We start from the raw sequence: 13,071 nt of genomic DNA on the forward strand, positions 1-13,071 counted from the left end.
TGTTTATATGATGTATAACTTGGTGAAAACAAAGTAATCAATATATAATAATGTTGTGAAAAAAATGAAGCGAAAAAAAACGATATTTAACCCTCCGAAAATGAAAAATACAAAAAAATTTGTAGGTAAGCCGTAGGCAACTACCTACGGATTACCTACGGGTTTTGTATTCCGTGGGTAATCTGTAGGTATTTAACTGCAGATTACCTACGGAATACAACATCCGTAGGTAATCCGTAGGCAATTACCTACGGATTACCTACAGATTTTTTTTGTATTTTCATTTTCGAAGGGTTAAATGTCGTTTTTTTCACTTCATTTTTTTCACAACATAATTATACATTGATTATTTTGTTTTCACAAAGTAATACATCATATAAACATACATACATCCATGTACACAATCAAACCCCGGTAGTCATTTCAAGTTTAATCATTTTTGTGTATGTGTATGTATACAATGGTGCACATGCATGTATGTATGTTTATATGATGTATAACTTTGTGAAAACAAAATAATCAATGTATAATAATGTTGTGAAAAAATGAAGCGAAAAAAATGACATTTAACCCTCCGAAAATGAAAAATACAAAAAAATCTGTAGGTAAGCCGTATGCAATTACCTATGGATTACCTACGGTTTTTTTGTATTTTTCATTTTCGAATGGTTAAATGTCGTTATTTTCGCTTCATTTTTTCACAACATTATTATACATTGATTACTTTGTTTTCACCAAGTTATACATCATATAAACATACATACATCCATGTACACCATTTTATACATACACATACACAAAAATGATTAAACTTGAAATGAGTAATCACTAGTACAAAAGCTATTTAATATTGTGATGGGTTTTTTTGTTTTAGTGCGGTGGCAAGTCAAAACCGCATCATTAAAAAACTGTAGCATCAAAAACCTAGAAAACTGCACTATTTAAAACATCTGATGATGCGGTTTCCATATAACAGCATTAAATTGCATTTATTGGTGCGTTTATATCAAAATCGCATCATTAAACATTCAGTTCCCTCCTTACTTTTCGTTCCCGGGCGATGGATTCCCCATTCAATTTTTTCATTCCCCCGCGTTATTCCTTTCCCTATATTATTTCGTTCTCTCATCTCTCACTCAAAGGTAGATGAAGAAGACACAACAGATGGCGACTTCCTCCTCGTGTACGGGTACAAAATCTGAAAACCCTAGCTTTGATTTTTCTGATTTTCCTGATTGTTCGTATGTTCCTTATTGTTTCCGTTCATAAATAGTTTTGTTTGATTTCCAGCGACAACCCCAATCCTTTCATCAGATGCATCTCCTAATCTTTGCCTCGTTTATTGAAGACCACCACTGTTTGAACGCCTATTTTCTATATTGGCTGCAACTTTTTTTCTCTATTCGTCAATTCCATTTTTTGTATTAATTTCAGTTTTGTTTTTCTTTCCGAAGGAATACATGGTTTGGAGTGATCATGTTGATTGGTTAATTAGTCTCTGATTTTTTTTTCTCTTGTTTGTACTACATACATACATTTGGTTGAATTGATTGATAATTAAACTCAATATTTACGTTTTAATTAGATTTTTCTATAAAGTTAGAGGGAGGGTTTTGCAAGAAGTCACTTGTGGTTCACACAGATTGCTAGATATTTTCTTGAAGGTTTGTTTTTTTTAATCTAATTTAGACTTTTGGACTCCAACGAACTGATTTTCATATTTGGATTTTGATATTAGTCGCTGTTCATCGGAACACAGAGCATTCTAATTCACGAGTTGGATTACTTTCTACAAATACCAACTAAAGCTTAATGTAAGGGGAATTCTATAAATCACATTGTTAGGTTGAGATTTATGCTCTTTCTGTATGTATCATAATCAATTTTTTTTTGTAAAGTCTCTTTCTTTGAAATTGTGTATAATACCTGCATAATCATAGTGCTTGTTCATAAATCCGATATTTGTTCAACAAAACTGGAAAGTTTAGGATATTGTCCTGATGATGTTTTTACTCCTAAAAGATTCTAGAAGCTTTGTGTCTAACTATTGGTAATTTCTAATAACATAAAAATTCTCTAAGTTCTCTGTTACATTAAGAGTATATGATGTACTTTGTATGTTCTTAAACACTTTTTTTTTCTAACAATTAATTGTACATACTCATTACAGGAAGAAGTCTGCATATTGAAAGTGAAATCCATATCAAATTAAGGCATGCCTCTCACTTCTTTATTGTTTCTCATTTGGTTTGGGTGTGCTTGAGTTTTCATACCAAATAATTAATTGAATTTTAAAGGGTTTTTTGACCTTTTCTCATGAGTTCAATTCATTTTGGTCAGGTTTTTGGAAAGAGGATCAAAACGACCCAATCCGGCCATATTCAGATTTGTTGACAATTCTGGGGATTGGACCAATAAAGTCGAGGAAGCTGGTAGATAATGACTTTCATGCATGGTATTGCCAAGTTCTAGAAAATCTTTAAGGACAACGCATTTTACTTCCCTCATCCTTCAATTGCTATTTTTTGGATGTATATTCTATATTATTTTGGTGACAGTATATTAGGAAATAGAATCAGAATATGAAAGTTTTGTTTGATGGATATGATCTTGTTTACCTTGTTGATATATGAAAGTTTTGTTTGATGGGTATGAACTTGTTTAGCTTTTTGATATCTTAAAACCAATAAAGAAGTCAAGAATTTGGAAAGATAGCATTAAATTGCTTTTATTGCAATTATCGACACATTTAGTTCAAAAGCACAGCATTGCTTTTATTGGTGCACTTATTTGATTTAATGGTGCGGTGTATTTTTTATGGTGCGAATTAAATGGGTAGAACTATTTGTTTTTTTGATGCGGTTGCTATGATTTTTTGGAGCGGTTTTTTAAACCGCATCATTAAATGAGGCGTTTTTTGATGCTATATCTTTTGAGGCGGTTCAATAACCGCACTAATTAATCGTTTTCACCGCACTATTAAATGTTTTCTGTACTAGTGAATGAGTTTCGACTGTGTACATGGATGTACGTATATTAATATGATGTATAACTTGGAGAAAACAAAGTAATCAATATATAATAATGTTGTGAAAAAATTGAAGCAAAAAAAAAAAAAAAATCTGATCCTTCGAAAATGAAAAATACAAAAAAATCCGTAGATAATCTATAGGTAATTACCTAGTGCTTCCTTGTATTTCTCATTTTCGAAGGGTTGAATGTCGTTTTTTTCGCTTCATTTTTTTCATAACATTCTTATACATTGATTATTTGTTTTATCCAAATTATAAATCATATAAACAAACAAACAAACAAACATACACACACACACACACGCATATATATATATATATATATATATATATATATATATATATATATATATATATATATATATATATATATATTATGTTTATTTCTCATATTTCTCATTATAATAATGAATTAATGAATAAAACTAATAAAAAAAAGAGAAATGAAAAATAGTTTACTACGAATTACCTACGAATAATTAAAAAGTTCCACTTTTTTTCATGTCCGTAGGTAATATGTAGTAATTGCCTACAAAATTCCTACAGTACTTATAAGTCGATTAAAATATTGGGGTTTTTCAATTTTCCATCGCTAAGCCGTAGGTAAATTCCTACGGAATACCTACATAATTCTAATTTGGAATATAATATTATTATTCGTAGGTAATCTGTAGGTGATTATAAACGGATTACCTACATAAATTATTTTTGTTGCTAATATGTAGGTGATTTAGGGCAAATATTTTAGTGGTTATTCCGTAGGCATTTCGTATGTAATTACCAATAGATTTTATTCCGTAGGTGATTTTTGTAGGTAAATAAGAATTTTCTAGTAGTGTATTGGTTAAGGTTTCTCAAAAGGTAATTATCATAAATCACCTTTTGCAAATTTTGTTATTCATCAATTATGGATTTATACATTTACATTATGTTTCAACATTTTTTATCCACCCTGTTCGATGGATTACTTCGAGTATAGGTAATCAGAGTGTTGTTTCTATGTTTCTGTTATAGGCAAGGTTGAGCTACCATAACTAAAAGTAGCAGTCTACCCAACTTATGAAAATCTTTATCGTCCTATAAAAGCAAAACCTTTATTGCCTGTGATCAGTAGAACCTACACATATTTGTAAATAGGAATGTCATTAAGTTATTTGATAGGCAAAAATGGGCCCAAAATATTTGTGCTACAGATAGAACTAGAAGTTAGTACTTCGGTTGGGTAGTTGATTGCTCAAGTTGAATATGGTTTCTGTGACGTAGTTCAATAATTATTGTAGCTTTTGGGATAAAAATAGACTAGCCATTATATATATATATATATATATATATATATATATATATATATATATATATATATATATATATATATATATTAAAGCGCATGGGATGTTTTAACAGTGATGTTTTCAACTTCCGACTTTTGGCACATGTTTTTTACTTTTTAGAGAGGTGGGTGTGGGCAACGCCCACACGCGTTACTAGGAGAAAAAACAAGAAAATGCCGTTACCAAATGTTATGGTGGTAACGGGAAGTAACGAGAATGCCTTTAACACGCAATAACGGGAGGGAGAGGCGGTGTTCATTGGCGTTATCACGTGTTATTAGGCACAATAACGGGAGTGGGCGTTGCCCACTCCGAGTAGTCTTAGAAAATTTGGTCCCTTTGTTTTATTTGTTTTTCAATCTTGCCAAATTAATTGTCGAATTTCGTTCGTTGACCGGGTCAATCCCTGGTTTCGTGTGTGAGTTGGTCAAATCTCTGGAAACTTTGGATAAAATTCCACCGACTCTACGTTCCAATCACCCGCCTCGACCACCGTTTCATTTATGTTCTATCGGTTGTTGGGGAATGTGTTTCTTTTTCTCCGGCGTCTTCTCCGTTCCCTTCTGCACCGCGGTAATTTTTTGGGATGCTTTTAAAGCCGACCGCCATTCTTTAGCCACCCACCATCGACACCGTTTCGAGCCCCAAATCGGTTGAAAGGATACCTCTTTGTTACGAATGAATGAAAGTGTAATTATTTTTTTCTTCTGCTTCCGAAATCTCTGTCGCTCTCGAACCATAAGGCACCGCCTCTCAGCAATTTAGATGCTTACTGCTATCTCTAAATCCCAACTTGATTCCGTGCCCTAATCCTCACTCTATTTCGATTTGGCATTCTGACTCCTCGGATTTGCGTCTTTAGGTTTGATTTTTATGCCCTAATCCTCACTCGATTTGGTTTTGGATTTGCTTCGTTGGCGACCCACATTCCGACTCCTCGGATTTGCGTCTTTAGGTTTGATTTTTATGCCCTAATCCTCACTCGATTTGGATTTGGATTTGCTTCGTTGGCGACCCACCGTTACCAGAAATTGAGAGGGTAGGGGAAAGACGAACCGAAAGACTGACACCCAGTTCCCGAGTTCAATTTAACGAGAGAAAGGAAAGGAAATTGGTGGAAATCAGAAGAAAATAAAAGAAATTGGTGTTCCCGAGTTTCATTAAAGGGGGAAAGTGGAAGGAAGTGGAGAGAAATGGGAGGATCACTTTCCCTCCTAACTTTCCTTCCAATTTGGGAGGATTTGGAAAGAAAGAAAAAAATGATTCATTTTCCTCCTACTTCTCTCCAACTCGGGAACACAAAATAAAATGTTGTTTTCCTTTCCTTTCTCTTGTTTTCTCTCATGATTTTCTTTTCTCTTCTCTTCTTTTGTTAAACTCGGGAACGAGGCGTGAGGGTGAGTCAACAGTAAAGTAAACTATTATGACGAATCTTTAAGCCATTTTGAAATGTCATCGAACTTTATAACTTCACTTCTCCACCGCCATATCCATCAGGTATGAAAAATCAAGCTTTTACTCTTTTTTTATGAACCTTCTGGGTTTGGTCATTCTCGATTATAAGGAAAACAAATTCTCATTTCTTATCAGTTGGAGGACATGAATCTTGCTGTTCTAGCAGGTCTTAAAGGATCGAATTTTCTGTATCTTGGCGATCTTCAAGTAACATCAATTTTTTAATCAATATCAAATTAAAAAAAAATTAACTGGTGATTTAATTTTTATGATGATCAACGTTTTTTATAGTTGAAAAGCGAACTTCGGAGTACATTCAGAGTCTTTCGTTATCAGCAACATAGTTGGTCCTGTGGTCCACCTAATTTGTTCAAGAAAATGGTGATGGAGATTGTTAGGAACAAGGTTAGTTGACTTCATTTTCATTTATCTTTGATAATCTCGTCATTTATTTCTTTAAAAGTAATATTCATTGCCATTAATGTTACGGAAAGTGACATTATGGAAGAGGCTTTACGTAATCTAAACATGGTAAAAATCAGAAAGAACAGGGACCATCATTGACCCTTCTACATTATGCAGGTACTGGAGCTCAAAGATGGCAACAGAAAAGCAGAGGCTTTTAAATTCTTTTACATGGACTGATGTTTGTGTGTTTGTATGTTTTCTTCAAACTTGATCTTACCTATACAGATGCTAATGTAAATGTGATGTTAAATATTTGTGATTTTAATTTTTTTTGCTATGGAATCTGAAACAGGTGATGTTTTTGCTGGGGTTGGTCCTTTGGCTATATAGGCAGCTAAAAAGGTTAGGCATGTGTATGCAAATGATTTAAACCCTCATGCTATTGATTATATTGAAAGAAATTACATCCTCAACAAACTTGAAAGACAAATTCAGGTTTGTCTTTAAACTTCAGTCTTTTCACTTCACTTCATTTTTGATCAATAAAACAAAGGATACATGCAGAAAAATAGCAACATACTATTAACTTCAGTTCATGTATTCTGGCATCTTACTTTCCTCTTTTTTTTCCCTATTATAACATCATATTTTTAGTTTCTTTTTCTTATAAAGACAGTGTAGTACTTTGAAGAATATATCTGATTGTAGCATTGTACTTTGTTTTTTTTCCTTATTACGAAACATTTTGGGATAAAATGACTAAATTAGCCTTACTCCTACTTCATCTAATGTTGGTAATTTTCTTGATATACATTAGATTCAGCATAATCCCTACATGAGTTTGAAATTCTTGATATTTCACTTTCTACATATTGTAATGATTTTTATATGTTATAAATAGAATAAAATGTCATAATTGTTTTTTAATTTTACAATATTTACGATATATATTAAATTTCATGGAGTCGGTGAACAGTGATCGTTTGGACTTCTGATTTTTGCCACATGTTTTTTACTTTTTGGAAAAATTGGTCCCTTTGCCTCTTTCGGACTTGTGCCACCAAATTTTCGTCAGTTGCCGCTTTTCGTCCCTCGGCGCCCATGTCATCCAATCAAATGATGCATCGACTCCTTCTACCGCTTTTCGTCAGTTGCTGCTTTCATCTACCTTTGTCTTTTGGGCTGCTAATCAAATGAAGATGTGTTTCCTTCACTACCTCTCTTTCCCTCTGTTTCTCTTCCATTCAGAAGCTATGGAGTCTTATAGTACCAATTCCACAGAATCTTATTCTGATTCGAATTGTTCCTAGATCATAAATGGTAACTTATCGTTGATTCTTGAACTGGGTATTTCAGAAATTTTTTGCTTGTCATTACTTATTCATTTAAATCGATGTTTACGGTTTTACCATGTTTGACAACTTTGTTGGAATTAATTGGCTCATTTACCATATTCACGTGACATGCAGTTGGGTATTGGAATAAAGAAAATTTAGTTTAAGTTTTATGTCTTTAGTTATTGATTTTATTAGTTTAGAATTGGTATACTCCTTTGACCGATTTGCAAGGAGGTATACGTTAGAGAGTGGGTCTTTAGGTGTAGTAAAAATAGGAGTCTTTTATTCCTACTTTTGCGTTGCACGTTGTAGTCGGTAGGCTATTTAAAGCCTTTAGAGTTAATGAATAAAGGAAGTCTTCAGTGTCTACCTTTTCTGCAAGTTTAAAGTACACCATTTATACTTCATATTTGAAAGTCTTTTGTTCTCTTCTCCAAGTTCATTATATACGAAAGTTTAGAGTGTGAGATTTGAGGCTTTCCAACCAACAAACTTTTCATTTTGTCTTCAGATGGATGAAGTGCAACCATCTCTCATATTAGGTGATGTGGCTTAGAAAAAGAAGAAAAAGAAAGTGAAGAAGGTGAAGGTATGTAATTATTTGTCATCCTAATTCTTCAGTTATATTTCATTTTCATTTTTCCTTTCTATTTTCTTCCACTTACAAATCTGATGTGCACTAGGTAAACCATTTCTCTGTAATCACCATAGAATTTTTCCTATAACTTAATGAACTTTGTGAATAATCGCCTTTATATATGATTCTAATAGAACATTGTCGTCATTGGTGGAGTGAGGGCTATATTCGAATAGGTAAAAAAATTATTTGTTTAATAGGGGCATAACTGGAAAACCCAAAACTTTCAAATTTAAAAACAAAAAATGGCATTGAACTTTGGAGTAAAAGGATTTTTTCCAAATTCTTTACACAACATAGGTTAAGAATACAAGAAATATCAATCTACTTCTATCGAGTCGTTAGTTGTAGCATTTTTTACAATTATATCAATTATAGCCATGTCATCCAATGTTTTAATTGAAAGAAAGGAAAGTAGAATGCAAATAGATGAAAATACAATGCTATTTATTGGGATTCAAATGTCATTCTGCTTCTGCTGATATGATGTAATTTGTATTGTGTAGGGCCATGATGGTTCATATATCAAAGGACTGTTGGTAAGCCTACTCAAAAGAATAGTAACAATGTTGAAATTGCATTGTTGCCCTGTGTTATCAACTAAAGTTTATTGCATCTCCACCTACCAAGGTCAATATTTTCCCGGACTCATGGACAGGCGAAAATCTTCCTTTTTAACTATGAAAGTAAAATGTATGTTTTTGTTTATAAAACTCTTATTTTGTATTACTACTTTTACCTAGCTTCACCCACAAAATGGTGATATTTGCTTAAAGATTTAAGGACAGAAAGACAACATATTTCTCAAGTAGAAATGTTAGGAAAGTTTGCTGACACAATTAGGATATGCCACAAGTCTGTTTGATTAAACTTTAATTCACATGTAACACATACATGTTTTATTTCTTCTTAGTCTTTTATGTATAAAAAAAATATGTAAAGTTGATGGCGGTACAAATAATATCTGGAACCATGCAGATTGAATCTCATGACTACACGGCAAAAAATTTCCAGTCCGATTTAATCTAAATATTTTGAAAAAGCATTTTCGCATGGGTCCTATTCCTAGTTAATTAACAATGCCCATGTAATCTACTCAGCTCACCAAAGTTGTGTAAAAACTCTACTAAATCCATTTTATCTACTCTACTATATCTATACCTTTCAATAACAATTATAATGACCTAGGAATAATATAATAGATTTACCGCAACAACGGCTCAAAGAATTTAGGCCATCCACTAGCAGCATACGATTTCAAAATTAACTTTGAACTAAACTCTTTAAATTCTATTAACAACTTTCTAAGCATTAACTCATGAAATTGTGCCATCTCCATGGATTTCTCTCAATTGAATGAAAATCTAGTGTTAGAAACCTTGTCTTACCCCTTTTTGTAGCAACAATTTGTCCATTAATTTGAAGTAAGAGGAATCAAATTACATCACAAGGACTTAAATCCGGGTTTGTTGATTAGAAGCCAACTTGCCCCCACTATTGGGCTGAAAAGGATACTACGGGGATCATCTGTTGTCACACTTTTGCCTTCTTGTTCTATGTTTTTGCACGATGATTGAACCATATTTCCTTTTTGAGGGCATACTTTTGTTTTATAAACAACACTGTGCTACAAAGTAACGAGAGCTGCTATACAAATTATGCTTTTGCTTTATAAATTATTGGTTGTCGTGAAAGATAAATCACTGGGAAAACCAAAAGACCAAAAAAAAATGGCTCGTTAGTCACAACGAAACATCATCCTACTGCGCAACACATAATGCATTAGACATAAATGAAAGTAAAATAAAATATAAAATGATCAGATATAATTGACAGTTGCATCCACCCAAAGCAAAAAGGGTGAGCGAAAACCAAATTACCTAAAAAAAATCAAGATGCTGATTACGACAATGATGGTTCTCAAAAGCCTTGACAATGATGTTATAAGATATCTCTCTATAATAAAGTCAAAGATAAAGCTGCTAACAATTAAGTGATCACTCACTCATGTATGAGATCAACATTCAAACAATCAAAGAATAAATACCATATTTTTGCATGAAACGACCCGCCCTTTCCATTTTTATCAGAAACAACATATCTCCCGTGGTGTGGGGGAAGGTAACCAGAAATAAACTCGATAAGAAATAAGGCATATTCTTCAGCTTTATTTTCACGTGACACCAATTTCATTTGGTCAAGATCTATCTCATGAATCTTGTATGGATGGTTTTCTGAACCCCGATCTATCACATAAAGATTTTCACCAGAACTCACAAATCCCGGATATCTGAAATTCGGTTTTGGAAAATTCTTGGTTTCGAGTAACACCAATTTAGGCTCTGGAAAGAGTTTCAATTCACATAGCTTCACTTCATCTGATCCATCAACAGAGTGTATGGTATATATCTTCCCCTTGAAAGCACGTAAATCATTCATAGCGGGGAAAGGGGAGGAGACATAATGCCATCCTACTTTACCCGCTATACACAACCATATTTTATCAGTACTGCATGCAGTAACTGTTGTAAAATACGACGGATCCAAATTGACTTAAATAATATTAGCTCAATGCGGAATGGGATCAAAAATTATCAAAGCGTAATAATCACAACGAAATACGAATAAAATAAATAGAATAGAGACACAGGAATTTACGTGGAAACCCAAATCGGGAAAAAACCACGGGCGGAGGAAGCCGAGAAACAATTCACTATAATTTGCAGTGTTTACAGGGATTATGAAAGAGATTACAAATAGAGTGGGACAGCTAAAATATACGGTGGTGTATATATATATATATATATATATATATATATATATATATATTTGATTTGGTTCGTGGGTTATTATTTCAAGCCTTCTGGCTTAGGCTATTTATAGCCAAAAGAGAACATATGAAAAGGAAAGAAAAAAAAGCCGTCCATAATTGTAGGCGAAGAAGAAGTTAGGCGCCCCACATGTAACTCACCGTCCATTCTCATTTTCAATTTCACACTTATATTACTATTCATACTCAAACTATGAATAGTAAATGATAAGTTACAGAAATAACCCCTGAACTATTTGTCACTTGCTAATTTTGGAGGCAACTTTTCCACAATCTCCACCTTGACGTCAAAATTAAGCAAGTCGTGTTTTACGATTAGTCAAAAAATATAGCTCATCAAACTCTAAAACTTCCATAAGAACCTGCAAATTTTATATAGAGAAAAAATTGTTTCCGAAAAATAAATAATACTTCCTCCACCACGAGCCTTCAGGCTCAACTGCGATCAGAAACACCCACCATGTCCAAACATAATTTGAACTTGGCTATAGGAAGACTTTTAGTGAACATATCAGCGGGATTATAATCTGTATGAATCTTGTCCACAACACAATCACCTTTTTCAATGATATCCCGCACAAAATGATAACGAATATCAATATGCTTTGTTCGGTCATGAAACATTTGATCTTTACTCAAGAAGATAGCACTCTGGTTGTCACAGAAAACTGTGGTCACCTTTATTCTATCATCGAGTTCTCCAAATAACCCCTTCAACCAGATATCTTCCTTAACTGCTTCTGTAATCGTCATGTACTCTGCCTCGGTAGAAGACAGGGCAACTGTAGACTGTAACTGGGCTTTCCAACTAACAGCACAACCATTTAGAGTAAACACATACCCTGTAATTGATCTTCGTTTATCCAAATCTTTGCCATAATCTAAATCAACATATCCGAACACCCCAGTGTTAGATTTACCAAAACGTAAACACATAGAAGACGTACCACGTAAATAACGAAAAATCCATTGTACTGCTTTCCAGTGTTCTTTCCCCGGGTTCGCCATGTATCTACTAACCATGCTAACAGCATAAGCCAAATCAGGGCGCGTGCAGATCATAGCATACATCAAAGATCCAACAGCACTAGAGTATGGAACACGTGCCATGTAAGCCATATCAGTCTCATTAGTAGGACTCAAAGCGGATGATAGCTTAAAATGAGCTGCAAAAGGTGTGTTGACAGACTTTGCTTCGTGCATACTGAAGCGTCTTAGGACTTTCTTAATATAACTTTTCTGAGAAAGATGCAAGATCCTAGACTTCCTGTCACGAATAATTTCCATACCTAAAATCTTTTTGGCAGCTCCTAAGTCCTTCATTTCAAATTCAGCTTTCAACTGGTCTCTTAACTTCTGAATCTCCTTCATATCTTTTGCTACAATCAACATGTCATCCACGTACAAGAGTAAGTAGATCTTTGAACCATTGTCACCTTTCTTGAAATAAACGCAGCTATCATAGGTGCACCTGCTGAATTTGTGACTGGTCATGAAAGAATCGAACCTCTTGTACCATTGTCTAGGAGACTGCTTGAGGCCATAAAGAGATTTGTTCAATTTGCATACGTAGTTCTCCTTTCCAGGAACTGCAAAACCTTCAGGTTGTTGCATAAAAATCTCTTCCTCAAGCTCACCATTTAGGAAAGCTGTAGTGACATCAAGTTGTTCTAACTCAAAATCGTTAGAAGCAACCAACCCCAACAATACACGAATGGAAGTATGTTTGACAACTGGGGAATAAATGTCAGTGTAATCAATACCAGGAATCTGACTGTAGCCTTTAGCTACTAACCGAGCTTTGTATCTTGGTTTATCATTTGGGTTGACAGGTTCCTTGATCTTGTAGACCCATTTGCATTTAACTGGTCTCTTCCCTTTCGAAATAGGAACTAAATTCCAAGTACTATTTCGCTGCAAAGATTCCATCTCATTTTGCATAGCGAGCATCCAATCATTTGAGTTTTCAGATTCGATAGCCTCGTCATAATTCGTAGGCTCCGTTGCGGACTCAATATTATCAGCAACAATAAAAGCATAGGCA

General features: G+C 33.9%; 2 long non-coding RNA genes across 2 annotated transcripts; both read left to right on the forward strand.

Annotated features, from left to right (window-relative positions):
• The first annotated feature begins 5,746 nt into the window (after positions 1–5,746).
• LOC145124316 (uncharacterized) lies at positions 5,747–6,186 on the forward strand. Its single transcript, XR_013715594.1, has 3 exons — positions 5,747–5,857; positions 5,951–6,022; positions 6,107–6,186. It is a non-coding gene; the product is annotated as an uncharacterized LOC145124316 (long non-coding RNA).
• A 209-nt stretch (positions 6,187–6,395) lies between these two features.
• Positions 6,396–9,065, forward strand: LOC145123697 (uncharacterized). The gene is made up of 4 exons (XR_013715245.1): positions 6,396–6,473; positions 6,576–6,718; positions 8,072–8,149; positions 8,704–9,065. It is a non-coding gene; the product is annotated as an uncharacterized LOC145123697 (long non-coding RNA).
• The last annotated feature ends 4,006 nt before the right edge of the window (positions 9,066–13,071 follow it).

The sequence above is a fragment of the Lactuca virosa genome, chromosome 7 (assembly GCF_052849685.1).
Source record: "Lactuca virosa cultivar CGN04683 chromosome 7, Lactuca_virosa_CGN04683_v6, whole genome shotgun sequence".
NCBI classification, from domain to species: domain Eukaryota; kingdom Viridiplantae; phylum Streptophyta; class Magnoliopsida; order Asterales; family Asteraceae; genus Lactuca; species Lactuca virosa.